Genomic DNA, 23,311 nt, shown 5'->3' with positions numbered 1-23,311 from the left:
TACGCCAGACGTGCGTCTCGTCCACACAAGACTAACTAGTGACGCTCAGCAGAAGTTTGAAAGCCAAAACAAGTACAAAGCTGAAGAGCACTGAGGACCAAAACTTCTAAAAAGTTGCGACTAACACGGCCAGGGTTTTCTGCCTGGGACAAGAACATCCTTATTATTTAGAATAATTTATACTTTTGCAAACAGTAAATTTTATAAAATGACTATATAATAGATATACATGATAAAACCGAAGTGGGGACTAACTACAGAATAAAAACGGTTACATTACATAAAACAACTTAATCCAACACATAAAAATACACAGCCGAGTTAGCCAAAGCCTCAACGCACAAAGTGACGTCACATTTGAAATTCTAAAAAAACACACAAAGTGACGTCACATTTGAATTTGTAAAAATATTTCCCAAAAATAAGATAGAATTAGGATTGATTCAAGATTAGATTTGTAATACTGACATTACATTTATTAATAACAATGAAAATCACAATACTATTAATATCAAATTGTGGTAGTAATAAGATAATTAATTGTATTATCTAGCTATGTCGGTGTTTCTTCTGAATCAAACTGTAAACCAAAGATATCGTATAAATTTCGTTGAACCAAACTAAAATCTAATAAATGAAGGGGGTGATGAATTATCTTTACCATAACACACGAATATAACAGAAAAGACGTTAAGACATTTGACAAAATCCGACGAGAATAACAAATGTAACATCAAAAAAAAATACATGAATTTGGGATAGAAAAGTACCGTGACACGTCTTAAAGCAATGCAGTTTCACACTCAGCAAAACAGTCACAATCGGGAATAAGTCACGTTCGGTAATTAAAAGATCAGACGACGTAATGACAAACCACAATCTAACACGTGGTTAAAATATCCTTAGTTAGTTTGGACAAAGACACATCGTATGGATCAACCAATTCGTGATGGTGTCCGTAAAATTTACGGAGTGTCATTTTTAATCTGTCCTCCTCATAACTTTGTTGGAGCAGTTTCTGCATAAGGAGCACACTCCTGTATATGAAGTCCGTATAGTGTGAACAAGAACGAGAATAACGTATCAATTGAGATATGTAAACACCATACGAAGGAGCAGAGGGTATGTTACTGCTAAGAAATGGTAATTGGGAAGTTGAAATCGTCCCGTTTATCATAGATTTTCGTGTGAAGTCGTCCATCTGTGTCAATATTGAGGAAAAGATCAAGGTATGAAGCAGTCCTTCTAGTATCAGTAGTATCCTTAATTTCAAGTTCACTGGGATATATGAGATGTAAGTATTGGCTGAAATATGGGTTATTCAATGATAGAACATCATCAATATATCGGAAAGTAAAATTAAAGAATTTCGCAAGGTGCTATTTCTTTTTGTCTTTTAGAAGGTTCTGAATGAATTCTGCTTCATACGAGTACAAAAACAAATAGGTCAGTAGGGGTGCACAATTAGTTCCCATTGGAATACCGACTGTCTGTTGAAATATAAATCCTCCAAACTCAACAAATATATTGTCGATCAAAAAGTCCAGCATTTAGATAATATCATCTTCAGTATATTTTCTGGTAGATTCAGTGTGGTTTTTCACAAAATATGAATTATGGTAACCCAAAACAAGAAATTTGTAACTACGATTCCCATTTTTATAGAAAAAGCTCTGTTTAATGAGATGGTGAAGAAGATCTTTCAACTAAGCATGGGGAATAGTAGTGTAAAGCGTAGAAAAATCGAAAGTCTTTATGTTTCTGCAAAATGCAAAGATTGTGATCGAAGATTAAGCAGTAGATCTTTCGAATTTTTGAGAATCCACATCTGGTTAACACCACTGGTAGAATATATCTCATCACAATATTTTTGAAGCCCATCTTTAACTGTAGAAAGAATAGAAGTCAGTACTTTCGAAAGATGTTTAGTCGAACATTTTGATGGCCCAGCTATGTATCGTTCTTTATATGGATTTTTACGTAGTTTTGGTATCCAGTATAATGATGGTAAATTTTCTTCGTTTTCTTTGATGTTGATACCAAAAGAAAGAAGGACAGATTTGTGATTTTGTAAAATTTCGTCCTTGGTAAATGATGTTAAAGAATATGTAGGGTTACCAGTAGTTCTATTTATTCCAAGCTCTGTTGTGAGACATTGCGAATAATGGTTTTTACATATGAAGACAATATTATTGGAGGCTTTATCTGCTGGAACAACGACATATTTGTCATGCAAAGAGGATAAAGCATCCACAACATCCGGATTTCTTGAAAGGGTTAGTAACTCTTGTGCTCATATTGCATCGTAGTTTTTGAATGCGCTTCTGAATGAATGATCGAATAGCTTTGATCCATTCAGACAAAGTGTCAAGTTCTGGTTCGTCTGGTTCGCGCTTTACCCATTTTCTTGCATAGTCCTCAACTGCATCCATCAGTAACTGGAATTTTTTTTTCCAGTTGATGGGCTGGGGAATTCTATATTTTGGTCCCTTGGCTAACAACTCTCTTAGTTGTTCATTGGTAACGATGCCAAGGTCACCAGTAATAACATGACCAGCTGGACTATACTTGTATTGTGACGATGCACATGAGCAATCCGGATCCTTTGATTTCCAATCTTTGAGGTTAAAGGCCTCCAAAACTCTCTTGTGGTTGAAAATCTTGGATGCAATAGACTTGGTGTAAGTATAAGAAATAACAGGTGTAGCTTTATTTTTGAAGTAATCAGGTATAGTTTTTTGTACAGATTTCTGATGGAAAATATTGCTAATATTTACAGCATCTAAACCTTTATTGGCGAATTGTACCTTAAAAAAATTACGTTTTTCCTCATTTTTGGATGTAGTCGATACGGGTTTGAATAGTTTATGGTTAGCAATGTGCATGATTATTGCAACTAATTTATACAAAACAGAACGAGAATCAGTAACGGAAGTATTTTTGGCCTCTTGAAATAGTAAAAAAAGTTTTGACAATGGAATGGAGTATTATTTAGTTCTGATATGATGAATTCCTAAAGGTTTTTGAACAGACGTTAACAGACTATTAATTGTCACGGTGTGCACAGCAGGTGGTATATATTTTCTGGGACCATGATTTCTATTTCGTCGAGCAGAAGTATTAAATAATTGTAATGTATTGACAGTACTACACCTGGGACTAGACAAAATACCTACACCATCATTTTTGTCATTGCATCCATAGGGAATGGCTGTTCCCAACTGTCTTATCCTAAAGTCTTCTCTGTGTAAACGATATGGTGTACTCAAAATGGGGTCATTTGTTGAATGATATATTTTCTCATTGAAACAATAGAATGGCCAGGATGATCTGTTTATAGAGAAATTTGTTGTTATTAGGATCATTTACATTAGACCGATGATCATTCATTCTAAAATTGTGTCTTTGTTGAGTTTCCCCGACGTAGATCAATCCACAAAGAGTACATTCAATACCGTACACAATATTGGAAGCAGTGCAATTCAGATCCTCATGACTGTGTGTATTGTAACTTTTGGTGGTTAAATTACTCTGAAAGTGGGTATCAGATATTAGTATATCACAGGTTTGACAATTTTTACGGTTACATTTGGAAATAGAGCAATATTGGTGGTTGTCATCGAAATCTAAAATATCTGCAAGTTGAACAGTACAGGGCCGAATATAAACACACTTGTCTGAATTTTTATAGTACAATGAGGATTCAGAGGACTGCACATGTGTCATTTTCATTACATCCTTTAAGATGATCCTGGGGACACCTGATAAAATCGGTGTTGTTGTGTCCTTGACAACATCCGATTGACACCTCTTTATCCTGGGCGGCGTGTCATCCAGTATAATATTTTTTATTCTACTAGTCTTCATGCTGTTAGGCTACCGGAATGGTAGAATCCTACTGAGCAACACGAACCCCACCAAAAACTGGGGGTGATCTCTGGTGCTCCGAAAGGGTAAGCAGATCCTGCTCCACATGTGGCACTCGTCGTGTTGCTCATGTTATCATGTTAGTACAAACCCGGTAATTAGTTCAATTCGGTAGGACACATTCGGTTAAATCGGGAATGGATTGTAGTAACGACATTTGGAACATATCCGCTATCATCAGTGAAACGGATATTTCAAAACGGTCAACCAACTCGTGATGGCGTCCATAAAAGTTACGAAGGATTGATTTCAGCTACATAGAAATGGAAAATTCACAATTGGGAAGCTGAAATCATCTCTTTTGTAATAAAGTTTTTTGTTTTCAAACGACAATCATTGTCAATTCTTAGATGTAAGTCAGGATATGAGGCAGACTTAACTGTATCTGTTGTATCCTTAATCTCAAGGTTGATTGGATAGATGCGTTCAACATAGTCACCAAATTTTGAATTATTTAGTGAGAGAACATCATCTATATAGTGGAAAGTAAAGTTAAAGGATACTGCACAGTTGGTTCACATGGGGATGCCGATTGTTTGTTGAAAAACACGTCAATCCAAACGTAACAACTATGTTGTCAATCAAGAAATCAAGAATCTTGATAATGTCCGTTTCAGACAATTGTTTGTTTGAATCAGAGTGATTTTTTACAAAGTAGGATTTATCCCTCCCTAAGAACAACATATTTGACACATTATTTGTTATGTATGGAGGACGTGTTTGTCAACAAACAATCGTTTTTCCCATTGGAACCAAATGTTTTGGTCGGCTTGGTCTTTTATTCATATGAGGCTTACTTTAAACAGCTTCTTCAGAAGAATGAATACAATCTAGCAGAATCTTTTTACTTTCCGTTCTGCTATAAAGATGTCTTTCCTTCGTGATTTGCATTTTATCTACTTTAGACAAACGTCGGACTTACGCCAGTAATACATTACTTGAACGCCCGATAAATGAAAGACATACGCCAATAATACATTACTTGAACGCCCGATAAACGCAAGACATACGCCAATGTATAATTCTCGTACGCCCTAAACACGCTTCCAGCTCGTTGTGCACACGATACAGATATGATTGACAAGTTGAATGCGTCCAAAATTACTAGCGCGTTGGCCGCGTACATGGTTTTTGACCACGCCCGACGTACGTCGGTGCTATACGCTGATGTGCGACGCCGGTATTACTCGGGTAGACATTCGAAATTTCCGTTTTGACTGCGTTAACGTAATTATAGTAAACGCACGTTTACTATTAAACGAAAATATTGAAGTTAGCAAACGAAATATGTACACTATGCGTTAACGTGCGTTTACTTTATGTTATGCTTGGTCTACATCCAACTGTATTTGTTTTCCGAAGCCATTTTTTAAATTTGATTGTATGATGTTTGTTGTTATTTTTTCTTTAACAACTCAAAACGCAAATATATCATTTCAATCAATCAGTAAAATTGAGAATGGAAATGGGGAATATGTCAAAGAGACAAAAAGACCAAAGAGCAGATAACAGCCGAAGTCCACCAATGGGTCTTTAACGCAGCGAGAAAATCCCGCACACGGAGGTGGTCCTCAGCTGGCCCCTAAATAAAATTGTGTACTGGTTCAGTGAAAATACATTGTCAGCCATTGTCTGAATGGTCATGCTTACATACTTTAAACTATCAGTCAATTGAAAATACCTTATGCGGAAATTTGTTTGGTTCAGAAATATTTATTTTACTTTGTATTGAATAACACAGTTTTCATTTATGGTAACAAACAGCAAATTAACGCTGTGTTTTTCATTTTCATTTTCATTTCGCTTGTTTTAAAAGAGAGGCGAAAGATGACAAAGGACATTCAAACTCATAAATCGAAAATAAACTGACAATGCCATGGCTAAAAATGAAAAAGACTAACAGACAAACAAAAGTACACAAAACACAACATAGAAAACTAGAGACTGAGCAACACTTATCCCACCAAAAGCCAGGGGTGATTACAGGTGATCCGGAACGGTAAACAAATTCTGCTCCATATATGTGTTGCTCATGTTAGTACAAACCCGATGATAAGTCTAATTCGGTAGGTCACATTTGGGACAAAATGGGACGGGATTGTAATTATGACAATTGGAACATATGTCATCTGTTAAACGGATATTTCATAAAGGATAATGGATTGAAAACAATGAACGCAGTTACAAAATTTGGTTGGATATTTTACTGATCTTTCTCAAATCATGTTGGTAAATTAAAGCGACAGTCGATAACCGATGTTCAAAACTCGTAAAAGATTAAGAAGAAAGAAGTCATGGTAACAAACAAAATCTGAAGTAAAAGTTCTGATCCAATATGGGTTTAGAATTAAACAGTATTTTCAAAAACTTGCAGCACTTTCTCTGTTTTTAGATCGAAAATTGAGTAGGAATTCAACATGTTCTTAATTTATATGTACGTTGAAATTTGTTTTCGTCGACATTTCTGGAAATTTCAATACATAACTCACGATGCAGTTCTTTAGGTCAAATGCGTTTCCAAATCATAGTCTAAAGTTTAAGTTTACATATTGTCTGATTGTTTATTAAAAATACCTGGTGGTAAAACTACTGATCCCTGTTTTTTCAGCTTTAGCCTTGATTGTCGAAGATGTCCGAGACGTTCCTGGAATTTTACATAAAAGTCATGAATGCTGTTCAGTGTGTTTTGTTTTCCGTAGCCACGTTATGAATACAATAACACTTGAATTTTGCTTCGCTTAAATGGTGAAAATGTGAAGTTTCGATTTCAAATGTAACAATCAAAAATTGATCACGTTTCCGCCAAGTGAAATTAAAATTTGTTTAGAACACGTGCAATTAGAAGATTCAAAAGTGTTAGAGTGTATACATGGTTATTGTTGACAATAAACATCAAAGAATCGTAAGTAATATAAAACTTATTTTTGTTTCTTTTAATAGGAATAATAAGTGAATAATCTGAGATAATTCGGGAACTTATATAATAATGTTTTTCTACGTTTCGATATGGAACTTCTTTCATTTTTGTGTTTGGTGTTTTATTATTCTATTTCTAATTAAACTGTGTTTAGTAAATTGTGATTTATTGCACAGTTGTTTCAATTGTTAAGGACAAGAAAAGCGTATTTGTTTGATATGAGGACGAAAATTGCTTTTCCATATTTTTCGGTTTCTATACATGTCTATACAATAAGTCATGCCATTGCATTTAATCTTTGAATTGTTTCACAGTTTGTCGGATCAGAAACTTGTCATAAATTACTTTTAGTTATGGGTTTTCCATTGCTCATTGTTTAAAAACCGTACAGTGAGCTGTTTTGGTCTCTGGTTGATAGTGTCTCATTAGCCATTGTATCACATTAAGATATAAATGTCAGTTCAGAATGTATAATTTCTTATTTTTTCTCGAAACATTCTTTGTAAAATTAAAAATTAAATATCTGGTGATCCGAATTCCGTTTGGTCGGGTTGTCTCTTTGATGCATTCCCCGTTTCCATTCTCAGTTTTATTTATGATGAACAGTAGAAATAAGCACTGATAATGGACTTTTATCATAAGGCTGTCACATGGGTAGGAAACAATTGGCATAGGTTTACTGCATTGTGCGATAAAAAAAACAAAAACTTTATCAAAATCAAAAAAATAATTTAAAAAAAGAAATCTAGAGTATGGAATAAAACGATACCTATTTACTATGCATTTGGTCCAAGCAATCTCAATATTATTTTACGTAGTTCAGCTACATTTCTTAACTTTGATCTGATCCAAATGAATAGTGTATCAGATCCATTTGGTCACTGTGGGTTTTTCTTGTTGATGACCGGATGGCCTTGTTTATGATCTAGAGATTATAACATCTGGTAGTATAAATTTGACAAATGAGCAAAATGAAGAAATATTTTGAAATGTTTTTGACTATATAAAAAAGACCAAAATGTTACTTGTTTAACCATGTGTATAAGCTGAATGTAGTGATCCACTCACACACACACATATGCATCTATTTGTTTCTTCCTATCTTTCCCTTTTCTATACTGTTTTTTTTAATGTCTCTTAAATTACAGATCTTTGATTATATTGTGTTATAATAAATGTGATATTTGCATGCTATGAAATACTATTGACTAATATTGTAACTTAGGAGAAGACAATCTAAGTTGGACTAACTTGTGTCTCATCCATTTTGTAATATTTTACAAATAGAATATATTTGAACTAAACTGCAAAGTAGTAGCGCACTTGAGTTTTTTTGGTCCAAAATGAAAGCACATCGTCATTTTAGGTATCGTTATAAAAAGAAAAATATGCGATATCGAAGTACACTTAAACATGAAATTATATAATATGAAAAACAAGACAACGTAGATAATTATTAAAAGATATAAAAAAAAAATAGTAATAAAAAAATAGATCATTTTCCTGGTAGCTTTAAGTATGTCTTTTTTTATTTTCATTAAACAAATCTAGAGTAATGTTTACCTGAATGAGTTTGAAGACTTCATCTTATGATGAAAATTAGTTTAAGTAGTTTGATTTGGAAATAGTGACTATTGAGCTACATGTATACTGAAAACTACCTCTGATTTGACAATTTCCTATAATTAGTTTTATTTGTTGATTTTGATTTTTTTTATGTTGCCTAGTGTTTGATGTAGCTGTTCCGAATCATATGAATACTATACTCGTTTGATTATGGACGGGTTGGACCATATGAGTATTTAGAACATACAGGTATTTCATCATTAACTTGTCGACTATTTTTTTGTCCGCAAGTGAAACCACTGTCGTTTTTCGCATGGACCTTTTTTTTTTACTTTTTCTTAGTGTTTAAATTAAAATTTCTGAAACAGCATTTCTTCGAATCTTAACTTATTTTGATTTAATTATTGTGTTCTTTCACCTATTCATACGATTTATCTTTTGTTAAGGGTTCGTAAACATATGAACAAGAACACATAAAATAACTTAAAACAATTAGAATTTTTTCAGATATTTTAATTTTACAAAAACACCAAAATAAATAAAAAAAAAAAAGGAAAAAAGAGGGTTCAATGACTTAACAGTTCATTTAGATATTTTTTAAAGTTATTTTGATAAGTCGACATATTGTCTTTCGTACAAATGTAAGAAAACATCAATAATGACTACATGGACTATGTAAAAATGAATTTACCATAATTCTTACTTGTAAGTAAAATTCATTTTAATTCATTAATCACGTAACAATGATTACAATGTGATTGAGTAAGGAAAACAAATCATTTTTAGAAACTCTAAATTTATAAGACACCTTTTTAACGTTCATCGTATTAATCAACCGGACCATACGCATATAATGGAAATATTCATATGATCCGGAACATAGTCATTGTTTCCAATTCATCTTTTTGCAGAAAAAAAGGTATATAAATTTATTTTTAGTACTCAATATGTTATTGTTATGTCCTGATGCAAAGAACTTCATTTAATGTATTATGTATTAATACTTATAAGTGTATCAATAAAATAGTAAATCAGACTTTAAAAATTTGCAAGAACGTATTTAGATTTTATTCTCAATGAACTCAATCTATCTCTATGATATTTAACTCTATACTTAGATCAGATTATAGATTTTAACAACATGATAACTAGACTAGTACTGTTGTCATCGAATGCTCATACGATGTATATCAATTAAACTTTAATATAAGTAACGGTCACATTTAACTCAATAATCATGTAATTATTAGATCAATGCTTACATTATGACGACATTGTGTGTCCCTCCATGGCAATTAAAAAATGACACCATAAACATTCTGCAAAGGAAACATGCAAATGCATTATCAAAACTTATTTCATTTTCGATGCGTTTAACACATAAAAAACTCAAAATATATCAACTATATATGTTAATTATGATATTTTCAATTTTGATATTGTTTTAATTGTCTGATGCAGTAATACTATGTAGGTGTCCCAGTAATTATCTGGCAAACCTTTTGAATTTGAATTGAGTATCAGTTATCATCATTTCCTCTGCCTCATTTATAGACTTATACCTCGAATTTGACATACACAGTCATCTCAGTACCAGAATCTATGACAAACGAGACGATTTTAATTTTGAAATTATCAATTTCCCCCACCTTAATAGCAATATACCAACTTCACCTGCATATGGGATATACATTTCCCAAATTATTCGGTATTCAAGAGCTTGCAGCTCCTACTCAGACTTTGTAAAACGTCACCAGTGTCTGAGCAAAAAGTTGATGAACCAGGGGTTTGTCAAAGAATGCCTCGTCCTTTTTCTAAAAAAATCATCGGAAGGTACCAAGACCTTGTTGATAAATATTCCGTATCAACTTCACAAATAATACACGATGGTCTTGAAGTATAGATTCTGCGTACTGACGTTGTTTATCATCTTAATAACGTGTGATAGTATTCTTTTATTTGTCTTTATTAATATTGCTTTTACTGTTAAGTCTGTTTTTTGAGATATCCATTTGACGTGACTCTATACTTATGTATCCCGTCATACTTTGAATGACAAAATTATTTTATTCATTAATATTACTTTTACTGTTAAGTCTGTTTTTGTGATATACATTTGACGTGACTCTGTACTTATGTATCCCGTCATACTTTGAACCACAAAATTATTTTTTTTTATTAATATTACTTTTGCTGTTAAGTCTGTTTTTTGTGATATCCATTTTATGTGACTCTGTACTTATGTATCCCGTCATACTTTGAACGACAAAATTATTTTATGTCTACCTGTGCGAATTTCAAACGCGCGATTTTACGCCAGTACTTAAAACCTTCCATCCTTTATGGGTGATTTTACATAGATAAATAAAATCGTATAATAAAAAAGCAAAATGAGGATGTTAAATTTGATGTATGCCTTTTTGTGCTTCTTCGTTACATTTTTTTGTTTTTTTATAGTGATTAAGATGATAACACAATGTTGATTGCTGTACCCCTATTTTTGACATTTTTACCTGTTGTGTCTGTTTGTTTTGTTCACGCATCGTTGTCAATATAATGGAATTTGATGCGACTGTCATACAAGTGAGAGGTTTAGCTAGCTATAAAACCAGGTTCAATCCACCATTTTCTACATAAGAAAATGCCTGTACCAAGTCAGGAATATGACAGTTGTTATCCATTCGTTTGATGTGTTAGATTTTTTGATTTTGCCATTTGATTAGGAACTTTCCTTTTTGAATTTTCCTCGGAGTTCAGTATTTTTGTGATCTTACTTTTCATTTATACACACGAGGTACATAAATTCGAATATTGATGCCTACATGTTCCATTTATATATGATCGAGTATGTCTCATTTGTTGGTAAATGCTCACTTGTTACTTTTTTCTGTCTTTGAATTATTTTAGTTTCTCATTAAAATAAGAACTTGTAGTAATGAAATTAAAGCAATTATAGGTCTTTAAAAAACAAAATCACGCTCAAATCTAATTAAAAAAGTTGATATCCAACATTGAATAAATAAACTCTCCTTTGGACACCGGCAATCGTTTTGTGTGGGTATGCATCTTGCAAAAATTGGTGGTGAGGCTAAGTACTGTTTTTATCTTAGTTTCTTAAAAAAATAAAATTGTTTCGGTAGGAAAATAAAACATTAGATATTTTTTTTGTTTCTGAAATAACAAAAATACTAAAGTTGTTCATGGCTACTATTATAACATCCTTGTCTTGTTTAAACATATGTTTTCGAACGTTATATTACTATCAACTTTTACTGCTCGTTGTTATCAGCAATATATGTGGAAACATCTACAGATGGGTGCAGTCCTAACTTGTACAGCAAGTTAACCCGATAACCAGTCATTTGGACTGGTCAAAGTTAACCTGTGACAGGATTTAGGACTGCTCGGACCAGTCATAGGACCACAAGCTAGTTAACTTGAAAAGCGGACTTGGTCCTAGGACTGTTTTTATGTCTGCCGAAAAAGTTAACTTGGAAACAGGATCGCTACTGATATAAGTTAACTTCGAAACCAGTTCTGCCATAAGTTAACATAAGTTAACATAAGTTAACTTTTATTTTGAAAACTCCGATCGAACCAGACCTGATCTCAAGTTAACATTTGGCTGGTCTGCTGAACACTAAGTTAACTTGTAACCAGGACCGCTCTACATCGATTTTTTAAAAATAGTTTTTAATGTCTTTGTTTCTTGGTATAAACATAGAAAAATAAAGTCAATTTAATACTTCCGTGATATAAACGCGATTGAATGCATGTATTTGTAATTAAAATTTGCATAAAACTTTGCTTGTTATTTGGTTATACAAATTTATCCGTGATCTGCCTTTCTAAAAATTAAAAAAACTATATTGGTTACAATGATAACGGGCATTGAATACAAATTCCAATACATGTCAAATTCTTTTTCTTTTTCCATATATTGTCCACATTCAACTTTCTGTATATACTGGCGAAATTAGTTCTTTAAATCGTATAAACCATATTTGCACTTTTTTTATGTAAATCTATATAGCCGCATAGTAGATCAGCAATATTTTTTATGTCAAGATGGATTGTATAATACAGATGAAAGCAAAATGGAAAACAATGAATGCAAACTCTTTTCCGCATAAATTTAGAGTGCTAGCATGTCCTCTTTTTATTCAAAATATTATTACGTAACAAAATTTCAGTAGTTTTGATATCTCAGGTAGACTTGTACAACAAAATTATTTGACCGCATCAACCAAAACTGACCATATTTGCACTTTATTATGTAAATCTATATAGCCGCATAGTAAATCAGCAATATTTTTATGTCAGGATTAAATGTATAATACAAATGACAGCAATATTGGAACACAATGACTACAAAATTTTGTCCGCATAAATTTAGAGTGCCAGCATGTCCTCTTTTTACTCAAACTATTGATACGTAATAAAATTTCAGTACTTTTGATACCTCAGGCAGGTTTGTACAACAAAATTATTTGACAGCATCAACCAAAACTGACCATATTTGCACTTTATAATGTAAATCTATATAGCCGCATAGTAAATCAGCAATATTTTTTATGTCAGGATAGAATGTATAATACAAATGACAGCAATATTGGAACACAATAACTACAAAATTTTGTCCGCATAAATTAAGAGTGCTAGCGTGTCCTCTTTTTATTAAAAATATTATTAAGTAACAAAATTTCAGTAGTTTTGATATCTCAGGTAGACTTGTACAACAAAATTATTTGACATCAACCAAAACTGACCATATTTGCATTTCATTATGTAAATCTATATAGCCGCATAGTTAATCAGCAATATTTTTTATGTCAGGATTGATTGTATAATACAGATGAAAGCAATATTGGAAAACAATGAATGCAAACTCTTTTCCGTATCAATTTAGATTGTCAGCAATTCAGCTCTGTATTCATAATATTGAACCGTCACTTAAGTAAGTAGTTCAGGATGGTGTGTATAACAAAATTATTTGACGGCATCATCCAACACTGGCATGTCTGATTTCAGTTGTACTTTATAATGAAAAGTATAAAAAGTTCTCTTCTGGGAATAGTATACTGCTAGTATATTATGACGGTTGATTGATTTTGTTTGTAGCTAAACGTCAAGTGGCAACTATTTCGTCCATGTGCACAACGAGTATATTTTTCGAACGTCCCATATACCATTTATAATCGGCAAAGACAAATCTGACGAAATTGACGAGATTGTTCATAATTATACACACCTTATGTATCCGGACACTGTACAATTTTCGTTAGAATATTTTGTCGAAAACAGAATCGTTTATCCAAAGCACGTAAGGTGAATAACGATGAAACATCCATGTAATGCATAAAGATAAATTTAGGAAGAGACTGTAAAAAATGGGGAACACAGCAACGTCGACAATGATGTTGATATTCCATGATATCAGAATATTGTTCCGATGCCTGGATAACCTTTCTATCCACCTTCTAATTAAAAAAACTTGCTTTTTTTTTATGATAGCTGTATGTGATCACAAGTGTGCAGTTTTATAGCCATTGTTTAATGTATATAAGAATATGAAATGAAAAAAAGATTGTTTTTAATGTGTATAATATCTATAGAGTCTAATGAGTAAAAAAAGAATAATGCAATTATTGTTTACATATTTAAAGCTCAAGTCTGATATGAAAAGTCTTAAACACGGTAATCTGTCATAAGCAGACCTGTCCTCAGGTCTGGTCAATAGCAGACTTGTCCACAGATCTGGTCAGTAGCAGACCTGTCCACAGGTCTGGTCAGGAGCAGACCTGTCCCCAGGACTGGTCAAAAGCAGACTTGACCACAGGTCTGTTCTTGAGCAGACCTGTTAATAGGTCTGCAGCCGTCCTAAAAAGGTAGACCTTAGGTCTGGTCTACCAACGACGAAGTTAACTTGCTTGTCTGCTTAAAACTTCTCAAGTTAACTTAAAAAGCAGTCAACAATAAAATTGAGAATGGAAATGGGGAATGTGTCAAAGAGACAACAACCCGACCACAGAACAGACAACAGCAGAAGGCCACCAACAGGTCTTCAATGCAGCGAGAAATTCCCGCACCCGGAGGTGTCCTTCAGCTGGCCCCTAAACAAATATATATACTAGTTCAGTGATAATGAAAGTCTGCTCCAAGTTAACTTTTGTACAGGTTAGGACCGCACCTATCTGTATCCATCTTGTAAAAAGGCCAGTATTGTTGACATATCTGTATTTCTAATGATAGAATATGTAGTGAATATTAAAGTTGTTTTCGCTTTCAACCAATAAAACGAGAACAATTGGCAGTCGTCAGTTAACAACTATAATTAACAACAGACTTACCGATTCGAGTGTCACTGATGAGTCCTTTGTAGACGCAACGCGCGTTTGACGTACACATTTATAATCCTATTTTTTTTTTATGTACCACAATATCTATGTTAAATCAATATTTTCACCTTGATTTGTGTAGACCAACGTCAATGAATTATTGCTTGTTTGCGATTTCTAAATGTATCTAATTAGTGGTCAAGGGAACAATGGTCATGAATGAACCGTTTCCTTATGTCGAGATGTCGATGTCAAAATGAGACAGGTTTATAATCCCTCGATTTAAGACAAGCCAAACTATCAAAATTCTATAGCGATTTCATCGAATGTCCGATATAACCAATCAGATTTCGTAAAGTTTATGTTCGATTTATGAGTTTGACTATCCCGCTGGTATATTTCGCCTCTCTTTTGTGGCATTAATGATACATTGTAACGAAGTTTAAATTGTAGTTTTAGAGATATTGGGTTACTTTCTTTAACAATAGGGACACCTGTCAATGATTACACAATTAATCAACGAAGCATGATTGTTATTTACTATAACAAAAAATAAGTTTAAATGTTATTGTTATTCAAGTTTTTGTGGTTGATAGATTTAACAAAAAGGAATTTTACACTTCATGGATTTAAAAATTATGCTGTAGAACAGTTTTTGCGTAGAATATATATTAAGGCATTTTATTTAAATGTATTTTAGAATAGGCGTTATTTGAAAAATATATACATTATAGGACCTTCAATTCTAATTTGATAATTACTGCACTTTTTCAACAGTGTTTAAATGAATATAGTTAACAGAACGGTTTTTAAAAGATTATTGCCAGTAAAACCCAAGGACACCCATTCTCACTTATCCTTATTGTAACACATTTGATTTCGTCACCATTGCATTTGTGTCTTAAATTAACTTCATGTGTGCGCAGCCTTTTATAATATTTCACTTTCATCAGCTAGAAAAATGTAAAACAAAGATCAACATTTTATTCATTTAACTGCATACATTTTCAAGTTTTCATAGTAACAACAAACAAAAGAACTATGTCAATTGAACCTGCTTTGATACAATAACTGCACTTGAATTTTTTCTAGATAACATTTCATTTCGCTATGGAGATCCTGAATAGCGTCAAGTTATCGGAATTCCAATGGGGACTAACTGTGCACCACTTATTGCGGACCTGTTTCTGTATTGTTATGAGTTACAATTAATGACTAAAGCAGCAAAGTCCCATCGAAACAACATCTGTTACAAAAATGTAATAACACTTTTAGATATTTGGATTATATATTGGCTCTCAATAATGACGACTTCAGTATGTACACTAAAGAGATTTATCCTGCTGAACTGACTTAAAGTAAAGCTAATACTAACAATGAACACTGCCCTTTCCTGGATCTTAATATGTTTATCTTTAACGGGAAGCTAAATACTAAAATTTACGATAAAAGAGATGATTTTTTATTTCCTATTGTTAATTATCCATTTTTAAATGGTGACGTTCCCTTGTCATCATCTTATGGTGTATATATATCTCAACATGTTCGATTCGCTCGTGTATGAAACAACGTATTTGATTTTGAACAAAATAAATAGCTGTATAACTGAAAAATTATTACACCAGGGTTTTTTATATCACAAACTTGTCAAAACATTTACTAAATTTCATCATCGGCACAAGGAAATGATTCGTAAATATAAATCAACGTGCAGCCATCTTAAACGTTCAGGTATTTTACATCCAATCTTTTATGGTAATATACTGTACAAGGCACAGCAATATCGTCATTCACTTAAAAAGCTAATCAAACCGTTAAACAGACTTATTCTGAAGGGATATAGTTAAATATGGCATTTTTCAAAGTTAATATTGATTCACTCATAGGGTCTTTGCATCTGAAATAAACACATTTGTTCTGAAACCAGTTGTTGGCATGATACGGGTTATGTTCTTTTCGTATATTTTATGATGGTATGATACTAACCTCCTAACGTGATTGTGCTTGATTTTCATATGATGAAGACATAATCTTTCAATCAGTCTAATTGAGGTCTAATTGTTTTAAACTGAGTTTTACTCTGTGTATTGCTGTGTGATGGTTTATTTTACAATGGATAGAGGTATAGGGGAAGGGTTGAGATCTCACAAAACTTGTTTAACTCCGCCGCATTTTTGCACCTGTCCCAAGTCAGGAACCTCTGGCCTTTGTTAGTCTTGTATGTTATTTTAAAAAAAACTTGGTTCATTTATATGTTTCGGAGTTTAGTGTGACGTCTTTTTCTCTAACCTAGTACACAATTTTGTTTAGGGGCCAGCTCCGGGTGCGGGATTTTCTCGCTGTGTTGAAGACCCATTGGTGGCCTTGGGCTGTTTTCTGCTCTTTTGGTCTGGTTGTTGTCTCTTTGAAACATTCCCCGTTTCTATTCTCAATTTTATTGATATATTTGTACGCATTATATCTAAATATTCTGCTGGTGACAGCGTTGACGATTTTGGCGTTTAGATTAAGTCTATATTGTCGACTTAACGGAGACATTCCTGTATTGTAAGATAAATCAAACTTGTAAAATTAACAATGATTTAATGGGTTATTGTTTTTCTTTTTTAAGACATCGATTTATTTATCTTAATGAAAGTTTTCAAACCTTTAAATTTTTAACTCAAAATCTAAATATATCTGCCTGATTGGTATTACCTTTGTTTGTCTGCAATATATTGTTTGCATATTTTTAATGAAAAGATATATACCTGTTGCTACTAAAATATTTTTACAATTATTTTTTCCAATTTTCTAATTGCATTTATCAAACGATCAATTTGAATAGCATGTTAATAAAAACGCGGGAAAATGTTTGAATCAGATTTGATCGATATTTCAAATGATCTGTTAAGCTTTCCTCAAAATTCGATTCTTACCTCGACTTCTAGATAAATATACTGGTGCTGTAATTAGCAATGCCTCATTGTATTATTTGTTTTTACATAGCAATTGTTCTTTTTAAAATGATTAAATAAAAGGTGGACAAGAGCAATGGAATATTATAGTTTACTTCCTTAGAAGCTGCTGTATGATGTCTGCGTCGTATGATAAAAGGAACAAATAGAAAAGAAGCTCCTAAAAGAATGCCATTAAGTTTTTAATCAATTGAATTCTTGACACAAAATGTAACTCTTGTTTTTATATAGTTTCGTTACAATGTATATTACGTTAAAAATTGAGATACATTTCAAAAATTTAAACCATGTACTGTTAATATTTTCGACTGTTTAAAGTCACCTGCTACAAATGAATCAACTCCTATTTCTACTTGTAAACATACGGTGTCCTATAGTTGTAAATTTGTCTGTGTCATTTGGTCTCTTGTGGGAGAGTTTTCTTATTGTCAATCATACCACATCTTCTTATTTTTATATCAAAAAGGGAAGAGGAGCACGTGTAAGACATATAATATGTTAATAACGAGTCCAGATTTCACTAGTAACTTAACAGCAAAAACTTATTAAATAAAATCTGTTGAGCTTCTGGACTGTTCCGCGGATAATGTCCTTAATGGAATTGAATGTACTTTATGTTGATGAAACTCGACAAACATTGCGTAAAAGGATGAATCAACACCGGTCTGAAAACAAAGATCCGCAATTCAATGTTCTTTATAACCATTTTAATCAACCGGACCATGATCCTTCTTTATGCTTGAAAGTAAGCATCAGCGAGAAAATTTATCACCACACCAATAGCTCTATACTAATAACTACTTTCCGAAAAGATAGAAAAAAAACTGGATAAGGGAACTATGTACTGCAATGCCATATGGTTGCAATGATAACATCAAAGAAGTAGGAAATTTGTCAAGTCCAGCCTGCAGTGATGTAAATTTAATGAGCTTATTTAATACTACGTTAAGACACCAGCGTAGTCATGGGCAAAAAAATTACCATCGGCCAAATGTAAAAAAGTCGTCCAAATCTAGATTGTCATCCGGGATCTTTGATTTTCCTCTTTCACTTCTTCATCATTCGCTAGGGTTACATTACATTAAAAATATAAACTTTTCTGACTAGGTTCTATTAATTTATCCTCTAGAACTAGAAATTAATGAAACAACAGATACGGCTTCCTCCGCCTCATTTTAGACTTATAACTCGAATTTGACATAAGCGGTCACCTCAGTTCAAGAAATTATTATAAACGAGACGATTTTAACTTTGAAATTATCAATATCCCACACCTTAGTAGCAATAGACCAACTTCACCTGCATATGGGATATATATTTTCCAACTCATTCGGTACTCAAGAGCTTGCAGCTGCTACTCAGACTTTATAAAACGTCACCAGTGGCTGCGCAGAAAATTGATGAACCAGGGTTATGTCAAAGAACGTCTCGTATATTTTCTAAAAACGTTCATCGGACGATACCAAGACATTGTTGATAAATATTACGTATCAATTTCACAAATAATACATGATGGTTTTAAAGTATAGATTCTATGTACTGACGTTGTTTATCATCTCAATTACGTATTATAGTGTTCTTTTATTTGTCTTTGTATATTATTAGCCTATACTGTTTAGTCCATTTTTGTGTTATTGTGCTATTGTAATTTTTTTTGCATTCCTGTCTTTCGTTTTTGCTAATGTGGTTTGTCTATATGCCATTTTGTTTTTCTTTGTTGACATATTTGTTTGTTCGTATAGTGATTAAGATTATATCACAATGTTGACTGATGTACCACTTTTTTGACATTTTTACCTATTATTTCTGTTAAATTTGTTCACCCATTGTTGTCAATATAACGGAATTTTATGCGACTGTATTACAATCGAGAGGTCACTCATAGCAAGATTTCAGTCTGAAACAGTCATTTTGGTCTGATCAAGTTTTAAGAGACTGAATTTATCGCAGGGAAAAACATTAAAACTTTTTCAGACGCTGTTCCGACCTATAGTTTTCTGTCCGTTCAGTCATGTCAATATAAACAAGACAGATTGCTCTAGCGTTTGATTAAGACTTGATCAGACCACGTTTAGATCAAATCAGACCAAAGGTAAAAATGCTGTTTAGATTTTGTAAGATCGTGTTCAGTCGTGTTAAGGTTTTAGATATTCGGATGCAAAACGTGCGACACTTTCTATGTGTTTATCAGAGGTTGCTCCCCCTTTCTGAATAAAATCGACAAAGCTTGGAGAATAATCTTTTGTGGTCCATTAATTTAATATTGTATGTCCATATCATTAGATAACGTATGCAATTAACAATTCATTTTTTTCCGATAGAAATTTTAACATTTAATTGGTTATATAAGAAAAGAATAATTGTTGTAACCAGAAAAATGTGTAAGTCATAAAAACTTTGCAATCGTGCTTTCTAGCATTAAGTAATCCTGTATTTATTCATTCCGTTTGTAAAGATATAATGATAAGTAATATTTCTCAAAAATGTTCTTAAACAAATTTTCGTCTTTGTGATTCGATATGAACTTTCAAAATCAGTTTTAACATGGGTGGGATTTCTAACTTACCAATGATACATATTAATCATTTGTTTGCATTTGTACGAATTCCAAAAACTATTATCAAACCACTACGCCCTATCTATAAATAATGTAAAATAATTGCTCTCAGCCATACAAAATTTGTCAAGGAAAATATGTTCTGAGTATCTGATTCACTTTATTTTTTTTTTTTACTTTCGACAGATTTTTAATGAAAGTTATTTACATTTCAATAAACGGATTATCTGAAAAATATAAAATGGCATAAGTTAAGAAACGATTGATAAAAAGAAAATGTACATAATTATAAATCTAGTGTACGGTTTATATTTCTGTTTCGTAGCATAGTTGTTTTTATAGCACCAGTGTTACTTTTCATTTTCAGCGAGACCTGATTTTTCGGAATTGATAAAAAACTATGAAAAAACGTAACGAACTAACGTGTAGTAATAACCGGTATCAGTTTATAACATTTTCATTTCTAAAAAAGAATATGCAAATTAAGTAAATTTAGGGTATTTGTACCATATCGTTGCATTCAAAAGTCTTTAACTAATTATCATTTTGCATCTACGTAACTCTATATGCGTGTTTTTGCCACTTTACCTAGAAAGATGTGCATATTGCTACTCGTCTACAAAAAAAAACATCACCTATTGTTTCATTTTTGCCATCGGAGTTCTTGTTAGGTATATTATGTCTTTTATGATCTCTCAAGTAGATATCAAACATGAATCCAGAGTTTTGCAGAATAAAATGTAAATTTGTTTTCGGTCGCGTTCAGGCTGAGAGAAACACATTTTTTGTTTTATTTCAAATAATTGCAGAAGATTTTTAGTACGGATATAAAACTGTTGTTAATCTTTTCCGATTTGCAAATATAATTTAATGGATATTTTTCTGCACATGGTAGATGAACATTGTATTATCTGACTTTTATCAGAGGTCCGTCAAATCTTGAAAATATGACGATCCAGGGAATCACACGTTGCTATATAGAATTCTTGTAAAATTCAAAAACTTGCAGTACTGTCATATTTGATATTTCTCCTTTTAAAACGAAAGTGTTAAAAAAAGAAGGCGAAAACGGGAAAAGGGGGAGGGTTGTAACACGACACGTTCTTCGCAATTTAATGTTGAACGAATTGTAACTATCTGACATTTTTTTCATATTTCGAATACACAATCAAATCTCTAACTTATGCATGTTTGCATTTATTTTTTTATTGACAGGTTTCTGAAGGCTTTTGATTGAATATCAGTTTAATATAGGCATGGCAATCTATCACTTTTATCCAATCAGTTGTCGTATAAAACAAACCTGTGTGCGATGATGCTTGAACACTGTCGACCAAATTTTTTTTTTATAATGAATTGATCATCAAAAGGATGTTGTTGCTACTGTAGACTTGTCATATAAAAAATAGCTTATATATATTAGGAATAAAAAAGTGTTGAAAAAAAAAATATTACTATACATTTGATGGAAATTTAGACTAATTCACTTGCTGTGATATACAGATGAAGAAATAACGCCGAGTGTAGCGAGGATAAAACAAATTTTATTTTATGCTAAAAATGATATATGTTCCAATCAAAAAAGAAGCGTACGCTCTGTTTGCCCCCTAAATCCGCCACTGACCTTACAATTACGACATAGTTAATAAATTAACAACTTTGTAGAAAGCGTGTTTTCCTTAAACTGGGAACATGTTATAACATTTTGTGGACAATGTAAATCTTAAATCAGTGTTTCAAACTCAAACAAGATAAAAAAAATAATTGTAATTTCTGCCAAAAAAAATCACGTATTTTAGAATCACCAAAAAAATGAAATCGGATTTGGACTATTTTTGTGCTCAATGGAATTTATTTAGACTTTTTTAATATTTATTCCTTTATAGTGACAATTCTTAGATCGAAATTAATGAGGTTCATATCTAAGTATGTGCCAAAACAGGAACAAAAATATAAATTGCAAATCAACCAGAGTTCGTTTGGATGTGACATGCGGTTTGTGTTCGTACCGGCAGACAAAGCAGCAAATAATGTAGTGGTGGTGTGACGCATATACTACACGGAAGTTCTCCAAAACGAAATTACAAATTCATCTACATTCAGGTCCGTACGCTCCACAGAGAGTCAAATTGTAAACAAGCATATCACTGCCACTACTCAGCTTAAGGCCTCTTCCGAACATTTGAAAGTCCCTACTATGTACTGGTTACCTAAATTGCACAAAAAACCATTTAAATTCCGTTTCATCTCCGCATCTAGTAAGTGTTCTACTACTAATCTAACAGTGCTTCTAACTACCTTCCTTACTACTATCAAAGAACTTGTTATTAACTTTTGTAATAAAGCTTATGAAAATAATGGTATTAATTATTTTTGGAGTGTTAAAAATTCTTTAGAGGTTTTAGATAAAATACATGCTTTTGATGGTCCTTTTAATTCTGTTGACAGTTATGATTTTTCTACTCTCTATACTACACTTCCACACAATCTTATCAAGAAAAAGTTTTCATATTTAATTAAATGGTCTTTTGAAAAATCTCATTACAAATTTATTTGCTGTAACTCGTTTAAAGCCTTTTTCTGTAACGAAAAAGGAAAGTATGCTAGATACACTTACTGGAAATGTGAAGATATGATTGAAGCTTTAAATTTTCTCCTGGACAACATATATGTACGTTTCGGCAATAGAATGTATCGGCAGGTAGTAGGTATTCCTATGGGCACTAACTGCGCCCCTTTAATAGCAGATTTATTCCTGTATTGCTATGAATCTCAGTTTATGACCAAACTCAGTAAAGACACGTCATTGTTACATTTGGTTGATACATTCAACAATACCTTCCGTTATCTAGATGATATTTTTTCGTTAAATAATCCAGAGTTCTCTAAATATACTACCGAAATTTACCCAATTGAACTTACTTTAACTAAATCTAACATAAACAGCAGTAGTTGTCCTTTTCTGGATTTGGACATTTCAATCTCTAGAGGAAAACTCCATACGAAAATTTACGACAAAAGAGACGGTTTTTTATTCCCTATTGTTAAT

At 32.4% G+C, this 23,311-nt stretch overlaps 1 protein-coding gene across 50 annotated transcripts in view; it reads right to left on the bottom strand.

The window, feature by feature from the left end:
* LOC127719308 (uncharacterized) overlaps positions 1–23,311 on the bottom strand; it is a 188,608-nt gene that overhangs the window by 67,277 nt on the left and 98,020 nt on the right. For all 50 annotated transcript variants that reach the window (XR_007990200.1, XR_007990205.1, XR_007990206.1 and 47 more), the window contains 2 exons: positions 9,673–9,729; positions 6,502–6,571 (listed from right to left, as the gene is read on the bottom strand). The gene's annotated coding sequence lies outside the window, so the exon portion shown is untranslated. The remainder of the gene's footprint in view (positions 1–6,501; positions 6,572–9,672; positions 9,730–23,311) is intronic.

The sequence above is a fragment of the Mytilus californianus genome, unplaced genomic scaffold (assembly GCF_021869535.1).
Source record: "Mytilus californianus isolate M0D057914Y unplaced genomic scaffold, xbMytCali1.0.p SCAF_11, whole genome shotgun sequence".
Taxonomy (NCBI): domain Eukaryota; kingdom Metazoa; phylum Mollusca; class Bivalvia; order Mytilida; family Mytilidae; genus Mytilus; species Mytilus californianus.
This window is presented reverse-complemented; position numbering and strand designations above follow the sequence as displayed.